We start from the raw sequence: 22,460 nt of genomic DNA on the forward strand, positions 1-22,460 counted from the left end.
CTGAAAATCTTGCTTTTAAGAAAAGAAATGATTTCTTAGAAAAAGAGTTAGTTATGTTCCATCAAACTCAGAATGATAGAGATGATGCTCTTTATGTTAGGGATGAAGTGCTAAAAATGAATGAATCTCTAAAAATTGAGTTAGAAAAGGAAAGAGAAATAATCAGGATTTGGACTAACTCCGGCTGAACAACTCAAAATTTGCTAAGTAGTGAAAATTGGAAAGAGGGCTTAGGTTATGGAGAAGATAAGAATGATAAAGGAACTGTAGAAATTAAGCCTGTTGTTAAGCAAAAGCCAAAGTTAAAACTTGTTAAGTTTGTAACTGAAAAGTCTGATAATGATAAATCAGAAGTTAGAGAGGGATCAACTTCTGACAAACTAAAACAGGAAAAGACAGCTGAAGTAAACATAGACTTAATGACTAAGAAGCAGCTTAAGCATAAGCTGAAAGATGTTAAGAATGCAAACAAGGTAAAATCACCTAGGAAAAATAGGAATGGAAAGGAAGGTGTGAATAAAAGCAATGATTATAAACATGTTCCTGATGCTCCTAGGAAAACATGTCATAACTGTGGAAGTTCTAACCATCTGGCTTCTTTTTGCAGGAAGAATAAGAACATTAACTCCTTACCTTCAAAATCAGGAGTTAAGAGTCAGTCTGTTAGATATAAACCACAAAATCCTTGTTTTCATTGTGGTAGTTTATGGCATTCCATTTATACTTGTAAGGAATATCATAGTTTGTACTATGATTATTATCAAATAAAACCTTCTTTGAAGAAAGTTTCCATTATTCCTTCTAGTGTAAATTCTGATACAAAGTCTGATAGTGTAAATTCTGATAAGAAAAATGTTAACATAAACTCTGATGCTAAATCCGCTGCAAATGTTAACAAACTTGATAAGGCCAAAGGATCCAAGCAAGTTTGGGTCCTTAAAACTAATCATTAATGGTCTTTGTGATTGCAGGGCAACAGGAAAAATATTCTAGTTCTGGACAATGGATGTTCAGGACATATGACTGGAAATAAGGCCCTGCTATCAGACTTTGTGGAGAAAGCTGGCCCAAGTGTTTCTTATGGAGATGGCAACATTGGAAAAACATTGGGATATGGCAATATCAATCTTGGGAATGTAATCATTAAAGAAGTAGCTCTGGTCTCAGGACTTAAACACAATCTGCTGAGTATAAGTCAAATCTGTGACAGAGGTTATCATGTTGATTTATGTGAAGAACACTGTGAAGTTGTGAGTAAATCTAAAGGCAAAGTTGTTCTGAAAGGATACAGGCGTGGTAACATTTATGAAGCTAAGCTTTCAACAAGTACTGATGGTTCTGCAATCTGTCTGATGAGTAGAGCATCAATTGAAGAAAGCTGGAATTGGCACAAGAAACTCTCTCATTTAAATTTCAACAACATAAATGAACTGGTCAAGAAAGATCTTGTGAGAGGACTGCCAAAGTCAATATTTGCTCCTGATGGCCTTTGTGATTCTTGTCAGAAGGCCAAACAAAGAAAATCTTCATGCAAGAGCAAGACTGAATCATCAATTCTTGAGCCTTATCATCTACTACATATTGATCTATTTGGTCCAGTAAATGTCACATCTACTGCAAAGAAGAAATATGCATTGGTCATAGTGGATGAGTTCACTAGATACACGTGGGTGTATTTCTTGCACACAAAAAGTGAAACTGCATCTATCTTGATTGATCATGTCAAACATCTGGATAAATTGGTCAAAGATTCTATGAAAACCTTAAGGAGTGATAATGGCACTGAGTTCAAGAATTTAATAATGGAAGAGTTCTGCAAAAACCATGGAATAAAGCAGGAATTTTCTGCTCCTGGAACTCCACAGCAAAATGGAGTTGTTGAAAGGAAGAATAGAACTCTCATTGAAGCTGCACGTACAATGCCTGAAGAAGCAAAGCTTCCAACCTATTTCTGGGCTGAAGCTGTGCAGACTGCTTGTTTTACTCAAAATGCAAGACTCATTAACAAGCAAGGAAAAACACAATATGAGATGGTGAAGAAAAAGAAGCCAAATCTGAAGTACTTTCATGTATTTGGATGCAAGTGTTTTGTTCTCAAGACTCATCCTGAACAGCTATCAAAGTTTGATCTAAAAGCTGATGAAGGAATCTTTGTTGGATATCCACTTTCCACAAAAGCCTTCAGAGTCTATAATTTGAGAGCAAAAGTGGTCATGGAATCTATCAATGTCTCCTTTGATGACAAGAAGATTACTGGTCTTGAAGATTTTATTGACCATGATCAGCTGAGATTTGAAAATGAAGACTCAAAATCTGATGCTGAAAATCCTGACAATCTAAGTCCTGATACTATAAATTCTGATGGATTAAACTCTAATGTTATTGAAACTGTGGAGACTATGCCAAAAGGAAAATGCACCTGTGCAGGGGGAGCATACTGAAGATCCAACCACATCTCAAAAAGCATCAGAACCTACAACAGGCTCTTCAAGTTCTGATTCGTCAAGTTTTGATAAGCCAAGTTCTGACAGTGCTGAAAATCTAAATTCTGAGGAATCCAACTCAGAGAGCATAGTTTCAAGGGGAGCATCAGAAAATGAAAATGAAGACAGCATGGATCATGGGGGAGCATCCAGTTCTAGAGAAAACCTTCCATCTGCAAGGAAGTGGACAAAATCACATACACCTGATTTGATAATTGGAAATCCTGATGCAGGTGTCAGAACTAGAACAGGTACTTCAAACGAATGTCTTTACGATTCTTTTCTCTCTCAGACTGAGCCAAAGAAAGTGGAAGAAGCTCTTCAAGATGTTGATTGGGTGCAAGCAATGCAGGAAGAGTTAAATGAATTTGAAAGAAACAAAGTCTGGACCCTAGTGCCAAGACCAAAGAATAGATCTGTTGTTGGTACAAAGTGGGTATTCAGAAACAAAACTGACAGTGATGGCATAATTACAAGGAATAAGGCAAGGCTGGTTGCAAAAGGATATTCTCAACAGGAGGGAATTGATTATGATGAAACATTTGCACCAGTTGCTAGGTTAGAAGCCATAAGGATATTTTTGGCTTATGCTGCTCACAAAAAGTTTACTGTCTTTTAAATAGATGTGAAAAGTGCTTTTCTCAATGGAGAATTGGAGGAGGAAGTATATGTTGAACAACCTCCAGGCTTTGTAGACTCCAAATATCCAGATTATGTCTACAGGCTTGATAAAGCACTTTATGGACTTAAGCAAGCTCCTAGAGCATGGTATGAGACTTTAGCTCAGTTTCTTCTGGAAAGTGGATTCAACAGAGGAACAATAGACAAAACATTGTTCTACCTCAACCATGGAAAGGACTTACTTCTGGTCCAGATTTATGTTGATGATATCATTTTTGGGTCTACAAATGACAGACTTTGCAAGAAGTTTTCCAAACTGATGCAGTCAAGGTATCAGATGAGTATGATGGGGAACTTAGCTATTTTCTAGGCCTTCAAGTCAAGCAGAATGAAGAAGGCACTTTTATTTGTCAGACTAAGTACACCAGAAATTTGCTGAAGAAATTTGGAATGCAAGATTGTTCAAGTGCATCCACTCCCATGGCCACTGCAACAAAGCTGGATAAGGATACTGGTAAATCAGTAGATATTACTGATTACAGAGGTATGATTGGCTCTCTACTCTATCTAACTGCTAGTAGACCTGATATCATGTATGCTACCTGTCTTTGTGCAAGATTTCAAGCAGATCCAAGAGAACCTCACTTAACAGCTGTGAAAAGAATTTTTAAGTATCTTAAAGGAACAGCTGATCTGGGATTGTGGTATCCTAGAGAATCAGATTTTAAACTAATAGGTTACTCAGATGCAGATTTTGCAGGTTGCAAAATTGACAGGAAAAGCACAAGTGGAAGCTGCCAATTTCTTGGAGGCATATTGGTTTCTTGGTTCAGCAAGAAACAAAAGTCAATTTCCACATCAACTGCAGAAGCAGAGTATATTGCTGCAGGAAACTGTTGTGCATAGATTCTTTGGATGAAGAATCAGTTACTGGATTATGGGTTAACATATTTCAAAATCCCTATTTACTGTGATAATCAAAGTGCTATTGCTATGACAGGTAATCTAGTTCAACACTCTATGATAAAGCACATCAGCATCAGGTACCAATTCATAAGGGAACATGTGGATGAAGGTACAGTGGAATTGCACTTTGTTCCAACAGATCAACAACTAGCAGATATCTTCACAAAACCATTGTGTGAAGCCACTTTTACAAGATTGGTAAATGAACTTGGAATGGTTTCAGGTTCTTTCTCTAAATCTGCTTAGTCTTGTTCTGTTATATCAGACCTTATGATCAGTATTTACAGAATTTAATCTCTTTGTGTATTCTGTGCTTAATTGACAAATGTGTTTAAGTACTGACTGTTGTCTGATATATGTTTTTTAAACTCTGATAAGTGATATGTCTGTTTAAGTAACTATTCAATCCTATGAGGATAACTGTGCTAGATGCTAACCTAGTAGTCTTCAATAAACAAATGATCCCATGTAAGAAGTAATTATCTCTGTGGAAATCTAATGACACAAGCAAATTCTGATAATTGAGCTTAGTTGAGTTTACTTTGTTTATCTTATTACTAAGTCACAAATTAGAATAATGCTACTCATCTGTTAAGTTCTGATACTAGTAAATCTGCTGAATGCACTAAGTGCTGATAAACCTCACTTTTCAAAAGAAAAAGCAAAAGGATCAAAGAATAAAATCAAGTACTCCTTTGAGATCTAGAGTAAAAATGTGGAAGGGACGACCCAAGTGCATTGCTGGTATTAAGTAAATATGCATTAGAAAAGCAAAATATTTTCTTGGTGACTTTTCACACTCTATGATTACTGGAGAAATACTCTGATAATAGCATAAATTCTGATAAGCAGTCGTGACTCACTTACACTGAGAAGCCACTGTGAAATGGAATTTAAAAAGTTGCATAAAATTAGCACAAAATAGTTGAGGTGGACTCAAGCATGAACTTATTCAACAATAGGTTTCAGAATAATGACAGCTCTTTAGCAAAGTTTTAGTTATGCCTTATTTCTAAGATGTACTGAAGTGACTTAGACTTTACTCTTTGTCTGACATTTAGCTTAATGCACACACTAATCACTTCATATGAATGATGAAAATTACTGTGGTGGTCTATGTTATTTTAGATAAACAGTCATTGTGTCACTTTGCACAAATTCTGAGGACAAGTTCTGATTGCATGTTCTGATGATTAAGTTCTGAAGAACATAACTCAGAACTTGTATGAGGACTTACTAAGATAGGCATTCCTTTTTCGAGTTAAGAAATTATGTTCTGATGACTGTTAAGTTCTGATATAAGTCTAAGTTCTGATATTACAGTCTAATTCTTTACTTGACGTATCTGTGGATAAAATTTGATAACAGTCTCGGTTCGAACTAGAATATGTTGAAGTGGAAGATTAATAGTCACTTTGGTTAGGGTTAATGGTATTCGTACTTGAACAGTTAACTTTTACTTGCTTCTTGTGCGCATTAAACCATGTTTTCTCTTTCCAATGAATATTTTTCTTTTTCCAAGTCTGGGGAGACGAGGTAGAATTAATTCTACCTGTCAGCATTAAATTCCTTTGCGTCTTCTGGCATTCTCTTGCCTATATAAGCACCCACTTCACATCAGCCTTCCCATCAAATTTTTACTCCCAACCTCACCTTACCTTCATACTTTTTCTTTCAAAAATACCATGGTCAGATACAACATGTTTTTGAACTACGAAACCTTCAATATGGAGCTAAGCTGTGCCGATTGGCAGCAGGAATGGCACGTCACTGCCATTCCTGATGAGATATGGGACTCTGTCCCACAGGAGGTACTCACCCACCTCCTGTTCTTCTATATGGATTACCATCGCCATCTGGAGCGATTGGAGGAGGAAAGGCTGGAAGCTCTCTGCCAGCAAGAGCGAATCATTCGACTCGCCATTCTGTTTGTCGAGAGTAGGAAGAAGAAATGATTTATTTTCTTCTTCCTATTTTTCTTCATCGTCAGCCTTGCCCTGCTTCTTGAGCTAGGACTAAGGCTGTTGATGTTAGGTTTAGCAGCTTAGGGAAATCTTGTATAAATTCTGATGTAATTTCAATTTCATGAATGTATTCACTTGATATATTAATGAAATTTGTTTTTGTTTCAAGATTTTGTCTCTAAGTTCTTTTGTAATGCATTGATAAATCCTGATACATAGTCATTTTCTGGTGACCATATAACTTCAGTTTTAATTTAAGTTCTGATTTTCCTTTATCAGTACTTACTCATCTGATTTATCTTGGTCATTTTCACTTGATTTATTTTCAGAATATTAATGATGCAGTGAAAAATAATTAAATAAGTGGGAACGGTTTCAATTTTGAATTAAAACTATTTCACCTTGATTAATGGAATATCTGGGTAAGTGGAACAGTTTTTCCTTGAAAAACGGCAAGTGGGTAAGTAATGATTAATGTTTTCTCGATCCCAGTAACTATCCGTTATTACTGTATATCTGACAGGTGTCCAACGGTAACATTTTTTTTGAGTATAAGAAAGAGAGAAGATTTTTTTTAATCTTTTATTTCCCTTCAAATTTTTTTTCTCTCCTTGCTTTTACTCTCTTTCTTCTTCTCACGTTAGTTTTTCATACAGACATTTTATCAAACACCTAACAGGCACGCTTAAATCTCAATTTTTCATATGGCACCTAAGGATTTAATCATTGATGGAGCTAAGTTTGTTCCAAACAACTATGCTGCAATTCTTGATCATGCTGAAGCTCCATCTGAATTGCATTTTGTGCAAGATCTTCTTGCACACAGTGAGATTGGGTATGCATTGACCCAGCCTTCAGTCTTTTCAAGCCAACAAGTTCTGACATTTTGGCGGACTGGGCACTTTGATGATGGGGGTAGACATGGCACTCCTAGTAATGTTTTCGAAGTGGGTGATTCTTCATATTCAGTCACTCCTGGTACAATACGCAAGTCTCTACATCTCCCAGAAGGATGTACCTTTTCAATTCCAGAGGAATCAGCTCTTCAGGAGTTAATGGCCAATTTGGGGTATGAAAAGAGTTTGGCAAAACTTGGGCAGTTGAAACGGGCTCATATCAGAAGAGAATGGAGCTTCTTCTTTGACTGCATCACTAAAGCTTTTGGGAACAAATGTTCGAATTTTGATGCTATCCCAATTTTGAGTCAGCACATCGGGTATGATATTATAAACAAACTCATTTTGACTTTGCAACTGGTATAATTGGTTTTATTGGAGATAGGATGACAGAGGATAGGAATGTTGTGTACTTTGCTAGATTCTGTCAACTTATATATACTTTTTGTATTGATGAACCTCAATTAGTCATTTCCTCAACTCCACCTTTTAAAGTTGCAAAACGCTACTTTAATGACCTGGTAAATGCTGACACTAAGAAATCAGTGGTTAGACCTTTACAGATTCCTCAGTCTATAAAACAAATCTTAGTAAATGCTGATCCTGATACTTATAGATCTATTTATTCTGATGTCCAACCAATAACAACCTCCCAAAAATCATAACAACCATCAGCACCTACCACTCATTCTACTGAACCAACCCTCAGACAATATATCAAATCCTATCTCTCCATTTCATAGACAGTTCAACCCTCATCATCAGCACCTACTGTGAAACCTTCATCTTCCAAACCAAAGAGGACAAAGACTGTTCCTAAAACACTACAGAAGAAAAGGAAGATTGCTTTGAGAGATGAATCTGATAGTGAGGAACAGGTTACTTCTTCAGAACCTGTTATTGGTGAAGCTGAGAAAGAGACTTCTCAGAAGGATTCCGGAATTGGGGGATCTAGGCTTCTCAAGAGGCTTAGAAGAATGACTGTTCCTGAAACTCCCAAGGAATCCAAATCTATAAAGAGATACAAGAAACAGAGGGCAAATAGGCCAGTTTCAGATGATGAATTGGAAGCAGCTAAGGAAGGGGATCAGGAATCTCTGATCTCATAAGAAAAGGAATTTGCTAACGTTACTTCTTCTCCATCAACTCCATCTAAGGAAGCTATTTCTGAAAAGGTTATCACACCATCTGTATCTCTTGTTGATGCAGGCACAAGTGATGATATTGATGTTCAAAACTTGGTTGTGCCTGAAGTAATTCTCTTAGAAGCTCCAACAGCAACTAATCCTTCAACAACCCCTGTTACTGATGCTGTTCAAACTCCAGAGTTATCTACAACACCTTCTCTGCATCTAGATGCTGATGATCAGACTTTAGGTGAGCATCAGGATATGGCTGTTGATCAGAACTTAGAACCAGATCAGCAATTAGAGGATGCTGAAGCCTCCATTGCTACTCACACTGTTGTTTTATCAGAGGATACTGATTTTGTAAGTTCTAATGTTGCACATGCTGGAGATACTGGTGATGCTGCTCCAACTGCAGATGCTGATGAAGCAGGTCCTTGAGGACATGCTCCTCAATAAACTATTCTTAAGTCTGAACTTGTTAAGAAGTTTGTTATCGGAGAAGCACCAGTGCCTTGGAGTGAAACTCCTGCAGGTCAGGAGTGGACTAAGGAATGGAATTCAGTTTCCTGTGTTCCAACTGAAAAGCATCTTGCTGAGCACTTGACTAAAGCTGATGAAATGTTAAATTCTGATGATTTCAAAACCCAGCTTAGAGTCACTGCATTGAGTACTAAACATCTCCAAGGTCTTCATTCAACTACTCATGCAGAGCTACACAAGATTCGGGAAGAATTTATCAAACAAGATCAAATTCACAAGATTAATAAGAAACAATTCTTCAAGCCTACCTTTGACAGGATTGCTTTTATTGAGAAGACTCAAGAGAAACAACAAGCTCAGATTGATGATATTCTGACAAATCAAGCTTCTCAGAAATCATAACTTAATGAAATCCAAGCCTCAGTGGAATTGCTTGTCTCTCTTCTACTACCTGCTGATGCCAAAAAGGGGGAGAAAGTAATTAAGTCCAAATGCAAGACTGACAAGACACTGAAAGGGAAGGATGATGAAAAGGATGATCTAGGAAACTCTGGAACGGGTAAAGGTCATAGTCAAGGTAAAGGTTTCACATCAAGAAAAGCTGCAATCACAAGTCACAGGACAAGTTCTGATACTGGGAAAAGAATAAGTTCTGCTACTAGTAAAAGGATAAGTTCTGATGAACTTTTAGATCTTGATGAGGAAATGTCAAGACAGTTATTTCTTCAGGAAAATCCAGGAATGGACTTGGAGAGTTTAATGGAAGAAGAAGCCAGACTTAAATTAGAGAAAGTCACATCTAAATCTGAAGCTTCTGGTAAAAAGCTACTTCCAAAACTCAAAGGCATTGTGATCAAAGAAAGGACACATACTGAAGCAACATTGTCTAAATCACAACCGAAGATAGATCCAAGATCCAAGGGTAAAGAAAAGGTTAGTGAACCTATCAAGGTTTATGTGCCTCCTGAGGATGAAGAAATTACTGATGAAAAGGATGATCTTGCTCTGACTTTAAGAAAAGTTCTTAAAACAACCTCTGACATGGCTCAAGTTGTTCAGAGTCAAGAAACTGTAAGTTCTGATATTCAGAAGAAGCAAGTAACCTCTGACATAGCTCAAGTTAACTTGATATCAGAAGATAGACCAAAGACACTCCTACCAGGATTCACTAAAGCAAAACAGACTCAACCTTTGAAGACTACTGCAAGTGGTTTTGAAGCTAGAGTAGTTACTGGAAAGGAAGCAAGAGATAAAACTGGATTGGGAAGTGCTGATGAAAGGAGAATACAGAACACTACCAATGATCCAACTTCCTTCAGTGAACCAGGTACTGGAGCAACTCCTGAGAGATTGAATCAACTGTAATCTGTACAAATGGTTTACCATACCTACTTGAAAGAATACATCTTGTTGTATTTCATGACAGATGGTAGGGTTTATCATATAAGGCAAAATGCCATTCCATTGAAGTATTTTGAAGAACTGGAGCATGTACTATTCTTACTTCAAGTGGATGACAGATTGACAGGAACTGCTGCAAACTATTTGAAGGATCAGATTCAGAGACAGAAAAGGCTTTATTCTGTTAAATCTGACAGCACATATGTTCCAAAGTATAGAGATCACAAGGGTGATATAGTTGAAATGAAGCCCAACACTGCTAAAATTATAACTACTTTTCTGGGTTACAGGGCTGTGGAATTCAATCTTGAGTCTGTTAAAGCTTATTTGATCAGACTGGATCAGGATATAAGAAAAGCAAAGATTAATGATCTCAGGGCTGCAATCTTTCAAATTCGTGAAGATACTGCAGAGCTTAAAGATGCCAAAAGGAGAATGATTGATGAACTTAGATATGCTGAGAGATGTTTGTTGAAGAACTATCTCAGAACAACTCCTGACATCAGAGAGATCAGAAGATGAAGCCAAGTCAAAGATCTACAACTACTTAAATTCTGATATTTGTACAGACTGAAGTTGTTGTCAGAAGTTAAATATTGGTAAAGCTTCAAGGACTGTAAGTTGTAGTTATCTAGTCTAATTCTCATGCATTTGTACTTAATGTTTTTGACATCATCAAATATCTGTTAAACTTGTATATTATACTAATTTACAAGTTGGGGGAGATTGTTAGATATATTTGATAATGTCATGGCTAATATGATTTATGTTTAGTTTTCAGATCTTACTTAACAGGACAAATCAGTACTTAACTGGGAATCTGTACTTATACCGGAAGTCAGGACTTAAGGATATCAGTACTTATATTATCAGGAGATAATCATCAGAAGATGGATATCAGAACTTAAGTGCTGAAGGACGATTAGATAAGGATAGTAGCTGATTAAAGGAAAGAAGATCGAGATAAACATAAGAAGAGATATGCATGAAGAAGGAGTTCTGTGAAGAATGGAATACTTGGAAGAAAAGATATCTGATTGATATATTTTAGGAAGCAGAATTATATTCCATATCAATTAGCGATTATCTTGTAACTGTGTAGTATATAAACACAGACATAGGGTTTACACTATAAGTGTTATCATATTCGAGAAGATTATTCATTGAAAACCCTAGCAGCTCTCGTGATATTTGTTCATCACTGAGAGGTAACAGTTCCATACTGTGGCGTCCTCTAAACCCGGGTCAGAAGTTTGGGGTCCACAACACAAACACGATATATGAACCTGTATAAGAAATATTATTGATAATGACCCTGCTTCACAAAACCATGGATCGCAACAGGTTAAAGTATGAAAACAAGCCACAATCTTAACCTTTATTACAACGTACCAAGTCCCGACTAATTTAACTTACAATTGATAATAAAATCATTCTTACAATCTGATTATCTCTATACCGCATGAAACTTCTGCTAGCTCGATTCAAATCAACTGGAACCTTAGCCCGCACTTTGGACTGAGGAACTTCACTATCATCCATATTCTTTTCAACTGTAAAATATATAAAAAAAAATCGCAAAAGTGAGCTAACTAGCTCAGCAAGTCATGATAACGATAATTGAGGTTAAATAATTATCAAATGAGATGATTCAAAGGAATCAAGTTTCTTTTTAACTAATCATTAGAATTGGATATTCATTTGAAGTTTTAAAACCAAGGTTAGGCTGCTGATCAGTCATGCACTAACCCCGAGCAAAGCACACAGCACTGCCCTAATTACTGGATCCAAGGCACACATTGGCCTAACTTGACCATTGGTATGGTCTGACCACGAATCTGTCCACATATATAAAAAAACTATCCAATCCTAAAGCAGTTCAATATGATAAACAATATAATTCGATAACACCGGATCATAATCAATGATGATTAAACATTTGAATAAAATGTAAGGAAACTCATGGATATCACAAGGGTATATCAGGGTATGTAAAAGAAACGGCTTTCAATCTATAAAAGAATCAGGTATTAGACAAATAATGATTTTTCGGGGTATAGTTCTTTGATGTTATAAAGAATGGCTGGAGTATAAAAGTTTCTGTGTTTTCAAACAATTTTCTTCCAGTGTTTGATGTTTGGTAATTATATCTTTGAAGAGTAGTATTATATTTGTATGGTTTGGTGTCTGAGGATCAACAAAGGACAGTTTGCAAAGAATAAGGCTTACGGCTCATGATCAAGAAAAATCAGGGTTCAAGGGTAAATAGTTTAAAGCATTTGCAATATAAACAAGAGTTATTTTGAATAAGAGCGACATATTATGAAACAGTTCAAAAATAACCGCGATCAATCTTGAAGAAAAGTTCGGAAGTACTTGCCTTATAAGGCTTTACAACTTTTACTGATCAACTCAGAGCCGACTCTGCTGCTCAGGCTCTAACGTCCAACCACTAGATCCCATTGGATTCAACTTCGATACTTAGGTCTTTCTGTAGAAACTCTACTGAACTCGTCAATTGACTAATAGGTTATCTTTAGTCCATCGTCCACTTTCAGGTTCTCGATCATAACCTACAGGGTCGAAATGCCCTACGTTAGATGTCTAGGTATGCTTGACATATCCTCGATACTAATTCTTACCCAACGATATTTAAATTCAACTCGTAACATATACAGTATTGCAATACAGGCAACCGTTAGGGTTCACGTTCTCGAAAATCGATTCAGTGTTTGTTTTCATAAAGTACGTATACTTGTTATCGTATGAAATTAGGGTTATTGGTTTTGGCAAACGTTTCACTACAATATATAATCAGGTTTTATGTAAAACATACGTTTATGTATACACTTATACTCGCTCGACGTCCCGATAATCCCCGGATACGCTCCCGTGTTTCCGTAGTTTGATTTCCCGGTAATCGGGCAGCGTCTCCTTTGTTTATCGGACTACCCGTCGAAACAATTCGACGTCAAACCAACCATAATCAAATTCACAACAATCACAATCCAACAATCCAATCACAATCCAATTATCTCCCCACTTCGATATAACATAGAATTTTCACTTCAAAAATTAATTTCACGCACTAAATATTATTTTTTAAAAAAAATTTAGGACTCAGATTACATCATCACGGTCCACCATCGGCTCGCCGAGACTCATCGCCGATGGCGGTAAAATCCGCAGGTGCCCGATTAATTTGGGTTTCCAACGCGTATTCTACCGATTAAATATTCTCGCAAATAATTAATTCCGATAATTTCAGGGATTCACTCAAAAATTTTTTTTACCAAAATAATTCGAACAAATACACTAAATGTTCATTCGAAAATTTCAGAAAAAAACTCGAGTAAATCAATCAAAACCCAATCGAACAAACATATCTAATTTCAGATAATCCCGAATTGAAATAGCATCACAGAGTAGAAACCACGCAAAAGGACACACGCACGTGCATCACACGCACGCCGGCCACCTCGCCGGAGAAACAATGGCGGCGACCGGAGATGAAGAAAAAGAACAGCAGAAACGTATAACAGCAGTGGCCAACGGAACCTCACACCCACAGATCGCATATACATACTCTCACAAATATATATACGCAGCAAAATCACCAGAACAGCCGCCAAGCCGAAATCGGCGGCGACGGCCGGAAAAACAGAAAGCCGGTAACGGACTTACCATGAACGGGGAAGGAAAAGAAGAAAGCAATTAAGAGAAAGGAGATAGGAGATTACAGGGAGGGATTGCGAGAATTAGGAGAGAATAAAAACTGAGATGACAATCGAGAGAGACACAGAGTTCTTCTGTGTTTTTGTTGCTTTTGTTTTATACTTATTTTATTTTATTGCCTTCCCTGAACTGCCACGTATCAGTTAAACTTCCAAGAATTTGACACGTGTATTATCATGCCCGGTTCTGATCCACCCTTGGCTATTTAACGATATAAACACGCGGCTAAATAAAACCCGATAGAATACCAGACTAATTATAAAATTGTCATAATAATTAAATACTATAAAAATATAAATTTCATAATTTTTAACACAATTCTGAAGCGCACGACATACCCGCATTCCACAATTAACGAATCGAGTTTTACTCAAAATAAATTCAGAATATCATGAAAATAGTTTTAAAGCATTATAAATATCCCGAAGTTAATGAAAACATAAATTTCAAAATTTTAAAATAATTTCTGAAATGCAATTTATACCCGCTTTTCGCAATTAAACGAATCGACGCACAGATGAAATAAATCCCGAAAATTTCCAAAATAATTTTAAAACTCTCGAAATATTCCAAACTTAAATAAATATGAGTTTCATAATTTTTGAAGAATTCTGGAATTAAATACAGATTTTACAATTAAATGTAATCATAAAATCATACAGGGTTAAATAATTGATAAAATATTGATATCTAAATTTTGTAAAATCCCAAAAATAATTATTGAAATTATAGAATCATAAAACTCATTTTTGAGACAGTCCAAATATTTACGGATTCAAAACTGTAATAAAATCACCTTTAAAAATAAAACAGAACAATATAACTAAATTTTTAACTACACATTCCAATCCTTTACACCAGTAAATCACAGACAAATAGTATATATCAACACACTGTTGCCAAAACTAATACACATATTTTATTTAATTAATACCTACACAATTACATATTTAAATAATTCAAAAATACACGAGTCGTTATATCCTTCCCCCCTTAAAATGATTCTGTCCTCAGAATCTGGTTTAACTAAATAAGTGAGGATATTTGTCAAGCATATATGATAAGTGGCATTTTATACCACTTAGAGCGTCTTAAAATGGCTTAAATTGGTGTCTTGAAATCAAGTATTTTGTGCATTTGATGCGTTTTTCTAGTGTTTATGCATTTCAGGGTTTTAGTTGCATTTCGGGGGAGGAATCATCAAGAATAAGCCTTGCCATGTGTTCACCATTGCGAGAGGAAAGAAACGGGCAGATTACGGCGAAGAAACGGAGCGAAATCAGAATTTTTCCAGTAGAGGTCTGAGCGCCCGCTCAGCATTGCTGAGCGGCCGCGCAGGGTCGGGAAAAAAGACAAATTATTTTAGGACTTCTACTTCTATTTGGTTTCCACTTCTATGTAATCTGAGTTTTATGGGACTATTATATAAGTAGATTTGAGATGTTTTCACAAGGGTGGATTGAAGAAGATTGTGTTTTTACGCAAGGAGCGAAGGAGATAAGGAAGAAGACCGATTTAGCACACCGCAACGAAGAGGAAGCATATATTCTTGTGATTCTTGTTTCGTTGTAATGTTGGATGCTAGTTTCTTGCTTTGAACTTATTTACTCTTGTGACGTACTCTGTTTTAATATAATTAGTTTAGTTATTATTTTCTTGTGTTTGTTTATCATGATTTCATATGAACCCATGATGACGATAAGTGCTATTATGGGCTAATCGTGATCATGGGGTTGCAACGGATTTATTATGGAATTCTTTAGTTAATTGTTTAATACTTTAGTGTGTGATGATTGCATGATATCTAGTATTGGTTGTGCGTATTCGTCTTATGTGCGTCGCGAACATATAAGATAGGGTGTTAATCTCTTGTGAAGCGACGGTGGATCTTGAGATTTAGAACTTGCCATGCTAGCATAGGTTCATGTACGTTGTGCATGATTAGTGGGTAACTCTAACAGTTTTATTTACCCTATGTAATCAAAAGGAATAACTTGTGCTTAAATCGTTGTGTTGTCAATTTCTGTAGACATATGGGAACTCAACATAATTGATGACTATTCAACTTCTATCTTAATTGTGGATGCTTGGTAGAATGGTATTAGTACAATGAAAGTTGGCCTTTATCAGTTTCGTGTTATTCGATTAATATCATCACTGTCTCATGCTAAGGGTAATAACAATGGCTATAGAAGGAAGTAATAATAAAGTTATGATCTCATGAGTGTTTTATTATTGATAAATTGAAGTGTTAGTTATAATCAACAATTTTAAGTGTTAGTATCTTAATATTGAGAAATAATCATACATTGGTGAGTGAGTTTAATTAGACAATAATTTAGTCTGAGTCTCTGAGGGAACGAACTAGAAAGTATTCTATATTACTTGCGAACGCGTATACTTGCGTGAATATTAGTGCGTGTTTTCACCCTAACAAGTTTTTGGCGCCGCTGCCGGGGACTCGGCGTATTTGTTTAGTTTATGTACTTACCATCATTGGTCATTAGGACTCAGTGATTAGGACGTAGTAGTTACTTATTTTTTTCGGTTGTGTTTCAGGTACTTTAGCAAGCATTTATGCAAACTCGTTCTCATGCTTGCAAGAGGACTTTAGATACAGCTGAGGAGACAGACGAAGTTCTTGATATTCCGGAGAAGTTAGATTTTGAGGATTCGGATTCAGGAACTGAGCAGAAAGAACCAGTAAACATGGGAGATCGTATTGTTCAAGCTGATCCAGCTCTTATGGATTTTTCTCGGCCTAAAATTGATGACATTCAGTCAAGCATCCTTCATCCGGCTATTCAAGCTAACACCTTTGAAATCAAGCCGGGCACTATTCAGATGGTGCAGAATTCTGTTTCTTTTGGAGGAGCGGCAACTGAAGACCCCAACATGCACATAAGGAATTTTGTCGAGATCTGCAGCACTTTTAAGTATAATGGCGTGACTGATGAGGCTATCAAGTTGAGGCTTTTCCCATTCTCACTGAGGGACAAGGCTAAAGACTGGTTACATTCTGAACCAGCTGGGTCCATCACTACGTGGCAAGATCTTGCGCAAAAGTTTCTGGTGAAGTTTTATCCGATGGCAAAGACTGCTGCTATGAGGAGTGCTCTTACTCAGTTTGCGCAGCAACCTACAGAATCTATGTGCGAGGCTTGGGAACGCTACAAGGAAATGTTGAGAAAATGTCCACATCATGGAATGCCGGATTGGATGGTGATCACTGGTTTCTATAATGGTTTGGGGGCCCAATCTCGGCCCATGCTCGATGCAGCAGCTGGAGGCGCCTTATGGGCTAAAAGCTATACTGAGGCGTATAATCTTATAGAGACGATGGCTGCAAATGAGCATCAAAGCCCAACTCAGAGGATGACGTCAGGCAAGGTAGCAGGTATTCTGGAAGTTGATGCAGCCACCGCTATTGCAGCCCAGCTCCAAGCGCTATCAATGAAGGTTGATTCTCTGGCTACGTATGGAGTTAATCAGATAGCTATGGTTTGTGAGCTTTGTGCAGGTTCTCATGCTACGGATCAGTGTTCTCTTGTCAACGAATCTGTTCAGTATGTGAATAATTATCAGCGACAACAGCAGCCTGTGCCAGCGACCTATCATCCTAACAACAGAAATCATCCAAATTTCAGCTGGGGGAATAATCAGAATGCTATTCAGCCACCATATCAGCAAGGAGTGAGTAAACAGTTTAACCCACCTGGATTCCAGCAACCACAGCAGTATGCTACAAGGCAATCATATCCGCAATAGGGAAGTGCAGCTGCACCTACTAGTGCTGATTTTGAGGAACTTAAGCTGTTGTGCAAGAGTCAGGCGGTTTCTATCAAGACCTTGGAAAATCAAATCGGTCAATTAGCCAATTCAGTGCTCAATCGTCAACCTGGCACTCTTCCCAGTGACACGGAAGTACCAGGCAGGAAGGAAGCTAAAGAGCAAGTCAAGGCTATTACCTTAAGGTCTGGAAAAGTAGCTGATGCTGAAAAGGCAAAAGAAGTAGAAGCTGAAATTAGAGGTGAAGAATCTAAGCAAAAGGAGAAAGCGGTGGAACCAAGGAAGACTACTGCTGAACACACTCTGCCTGAGGCTAATACAAGGGAGAAACAGCTCTATCCTCCACCACCTTTTCCTAAGAGAATGCAGCAACAAAAGCTGGATAGACAGTTCGGGAAGTTTCTGGAGGTGTTCAAGAAACTTCACATCAATATACCTTTCGCGGAGGCTCTAGAACAAATGCCTAGTTATGCGAAGTTTATGAAGACTATTCTTTCAAGGAAGGTGAAACTGGATGACCTTGAAACCGTTGCTCTCACGGAAGAATGCAGCGCTGTTCTGCAGCAAAAGTTACCACCAAAACTGAAAGATCCAGGAAGCTTCACCATTCCTTGCACAATTGGCAATCTGACATTTGACAAGTGCCTTTATGATTTGGGAGCAAGCATTAATCTGATGCCGTTGTCGATCTTTAAAAAGTTGGATCTGCCTGATCCAAAACCCACATACATGTCGCTACAATTGGCTGACCGTTCCATTACTTACCCAAGGGGCATAGTTGAGGATGTGCTCGTCAAGGTGGATAAGCTCTTTTTTCCAGCAGATTTTGTTATTCTGGATTTTGAGGAAGATAAGAAGATTCCCATAATCTTGGGAAGGCCTTTCTTGGCTACTGGCCGTACCTTGATAGATGTGCAAAAAGGGGAACTTACTATGCGGGTCCAAGATTAGGATGTGACCTTTAACGTATTCAAGGCAATGAAATTTCCTACAGAAGATGAGGAGTGCTTAAAAGTGGATGTGATTGATTCTGCGGTTACTTCGGAACTCGATCACATGCTAATGTCTGATGCATTGGAAAAGGCCTTAGTGGGGGATTTTGACAGCGATGATGAAGATAGCAACGAGCAATTACAATATCTGAACGCTTCTCCCTGGAAGCGAAAGCTGGACATACCATTTGATTCTCTTGGTACTTCTGACCTTAAGAACGCTGAAGGGAAGCTCAAACCATCAATAGAGGAAGCACCTACCTTGGAACTCAAGCCATTACCTGAGCACTTGAGGTATGCTTTTTTAGGTGATTCATCTACGTTACCTGTTATTATTTCATCTGACCTTTCAGGTAGTGAAGAAGACAAGCTCTTAAGGATTTTGAGAGAATTCAAATCGGCTATAGGATGGACCATAGCAGACATCAAGGGGATAAGTCCTTCATATTGTATGCATAAAATTCTGCTAGAGGAAGGTAGTAAGCCAACTGTGGAACAGCAGCGAAGACTGAATCCCATCATGAAGGAGGTGGTGAAGAAAGAAATTCTGAAATGGCTAGATGCAGACATCATTTATCCTATTTCTGACAGCTCGTGGGTGAGCCCCGTACAATGTGTACCTAAGAAGGGAGGTATCACTGTGGTCGCAAACGAAAAGAATGAGCTCATCCCCACTCGAACAGTTACAGGATGGAGAGTATGCATGGATTATAGAAAATTGAACAAAGCCACAAGGAAGGATCACTTCCCTCTTCTATTTATTGATCAGATGCTTGATAGATTGGCGGGTCATGAGTATTTTTGTCTTCTGGATGGTTATTCCGGGTATAATCAGATTTGTATTGCACCAGAGGATCAGGAAAAAACTTCCTTCACTTGTCCATTTGGCACGTTTGCTTTTCGCAGAGTTTCGTTTGGGTTATGTGGCGCCCCGACCACCTTTCAGAGATGTATGATGGCTATATTCTCTGACATGATTGGAAATAACGTCGAAGTGTTCATGGATGACTTCTCCGTCTTAGGACACTCATATGATGAATGTTTGAATAATCTGCGAGCCGTACTCAAAAGATGCGTGGAAACTAATTTGGTGCTCAATTGGGAGAAATGTCATTTTATGGTGCGTGAAGGCATTATCCTTGGGCATAAGGTCTCTAGCAAGGGTCTGGAGGTGGACAAGGCCAAGGTGGGAGTCATTGAAAATCTTCCCCCACCTAATTCTGTGAAGGGAATCCATAGTTTTCTTGGTCATGCGGGTTTTTATCGGCGATTCATCAAGGACTTTTCAAAGATATCTAAGCCGTTGTGCAATTTGCTTGAGAAAGATGTGCCTTTCAACTTTGATGATGAATGTTTGGCAGCATTCGAGACTCTCAAGAAGAGTTTGATCATTGCACCAGTTATTACAGCACCAGATTGGACAGAACCGTTTGAGATGATGTGTGATGCAAGTAATTATGCGGTAGGTGCAGTTCTGGGACAGCGCAAGAAAAATCTCTTCCATATGGTCTACTATGCGAGTAAGACTTTAAATGGTGCCCAATTGAACTACACCACTACTGAGAAGGAGCTTTTGGCTATAGTCTTTGGTTTTGAGAAATTTCGATCTTATCTGCTTGGTACGAAAGTAACAGTATTCACTGATCATGCAGCTATTCGCTATCTGGTTTCCAAGAAGGATTCGAAGCCGAGACTCATTCGTTGGGTGCTTTTACTTCAGGAATTTGAGTTAGAGATCAAAGATAGAAAAGGTACTGAGAATCAAGTAGCTGACCATCTCTCTAGGTTGGAGAATCCCGATTCTACTTCACAAGATAGGACGTTAATCAATGAATCTTTTCCGGATGAGCAGTTGTTTGCAATTCAGGAGGAAGAACCATGGTTTGCAGATATTGTAAACTATCTCGTCAGCAATATAATGCCTCCTAATTTGACATCCGCTCAAAAGAAGAAGTTTATGCATGAGGTGAAGTGGTATATGTGGTATGAACCATATTTGTTTAGACAGGGAGCTGACCAGATCATCAGGAGATGTATCCCGTTCTGTGAGACGGAGGGGATATTACGAGACTGCCATTCCACGGTTTATGGTGGACACTATGGTGGTGAGAAGATGGCAGCTCGTATTCTGCAAGCAGGTTTTTTCTGGCCTACTCTGTTCAAGGATGCTCATCAGTTTGTTTTAAGGTGTGATCATTGCCAAAGAGTGGGAAATTTGTCAAGGAAGGATGAAATGCCATTAAATGTGATGCTTGAAGTCGAGGTCTTTGATGTATGGGGAATCAATTTCATGGGGCCTTTTATCTCATCTTGCAATAATCAGTACATCTTGTTGGCAGTCGATTATGTCTCAAAATGGGTCGAAGTTAAAGCTTTACCGACAAATGACGCAAAGGCAGTGCTAAATTTTCTTCATAAGCAAATTTTCACAAGGTTTGGAACACCTCGGGTAATCATAAGTGATGAAGGATCGCATTTTTGCAACCGTAAGTTCACTTCTATGATGCAGCGTTATAATGTGAATCATCGAGTAGCTACTGCCTATCATCCGCAAACAAATGGTCAAGCGGAAGTGTCTAACAGAGAGATAAAGCGCATTCTAGAGAAGGTTGTTTGTCCGTCAAGGAAGGATTGGTCTTTAAAGCTCGATGAAGCTGTTTGGGCTTACAGAACAACATACAAAACTCCACTTGGGATGTCACCGTTTCAGTTGGTGTACGGTAAGGGATGTCATCTACCTGCGAAGCTTGAGCATAAGGCCTACTGGGGATTGAAGAAGCTGAACCTGGATTTAGATGCAGCTGGTAAGAAAAGAATGCTTCAGCTTAATAAACTTGATGAATTTCGACTTCAAGCGTACGAAAATAATAAAATGTATAAGGAAAAGGTGAAGAGGTGGCACGATAGGAAGCTACATCCAAAGTTATTTGTGCCAGGGCAACAAGTTCTCTTATTCAACTCTCGGCTCCGACTTTTTCCTGGGAAGTTGAAATCAAGGTGGTCTGGACCTTTTATTGTCAAAACTGTGTTTCCACATGGAGCGGTGGAAATTTTTGAGAATGATCCGGACCAAGCATTCAAGGTTAACGGTCAGCGGTTGAAGCACTACTATGGGGACATGGCAAACCGAGAAGTGGTTAGTGCCATTTTGTTAACTACTTGAGAAGGGTACGAAACGTCAAGCTAATGATGAAAAAGAAGCGCTGTGTGGGAGGCAACCCATGAATTGTTGTTACAGGAACCCTTAGAAGTTAATAACCTATCCAAAAACACAAAAAAATCAGAAAACAGGGGCTGAAAATTTTTTTTTCCAGTGACCCCCTGAGCGCCCGCTCAGCTTTGCTGAGCGACCGCGCAGCAAGCTGAGCGCCCACTCAGTTTTGCTGAGCGACCGCTCAGAGGTCGAGTACCAGAATTTTTTTTTTCAGTTCAGAAAAAAAAAAACAAAACACACAAAAAACAGTTTTAGCCCATAAACCCACGATTTATTCCCACTACCCCATCATTTTACTCCTTAATTCCCAAACCCTAATCTAATCCACACCCTATATATACATACACCTATCCTACATATCTCCCACAAAACTTCCTACACTTAAACCCTCTCACAAACATCAAAAATTAGTTCTTACACACTTTTATTCACGAATCAATGGCACCCAAGAGAGCACGCACTATTAACAGCAGCAGCACAGTTCCTACTGCTGATTCATCGAGGGGTACTGCTGCAAGACCTCGGTTAACTGACAGAGCTGCGGAGGAGGAGTACACTAGGCTGTTGGGGAAGCCGATTCTGAAGGAGAGGGGGTTTTTACCATCAGGGAGGGATGGTGAGTTGCTGCCCATGATTGCAGAGAAGGGGTGGATAGCTTTTTGTGAGTCACCCGAAGCAGTACCGATGAGCATTGTTCGCGAGTTCTACGCGAACGCGAAGGCCGAAAAGAATGGATTTTCTGTGGTCCGTGGGCTGACGGTTGATTATCATCCTGCGGCGATTCGCCGT

At 38.3% G+C, this 22,460-nt stretch overlaps 1 non-coding gene across 1 annotated transcript; it reads right to left on the reverse strand.

The window, feature by feature from the left end:
• Positions 1-16,778: 16,778 nt before the first annotated feature.
• On the reverse strand, positions 16,779-16,885 carry LOC141722308 (small nucleolar RNA R71). The gene has a single exon (XR_012575325.1). It is a non-coding gene; the product is annotated as a small nucleolar RNA R71 (small nucleolar RNA).
• Between the last annotated feature and the right edge of the window lie 5,575 nt (positions 16,886-22,460).

Source organism: Apium graveolens, chromosome 4, assembly GCF_009905375.1.
Source record: "Apium graveolens cultivar Ventura chromosome 4, ASM990537v1, whole genome shotgun sequence".
Lineage (NCBI taxonomy): Eukaryota > Viridiplantae > Streptophyta > Magnoliopsida > Apiales > Apiaceae > Apium > Apium graveolens.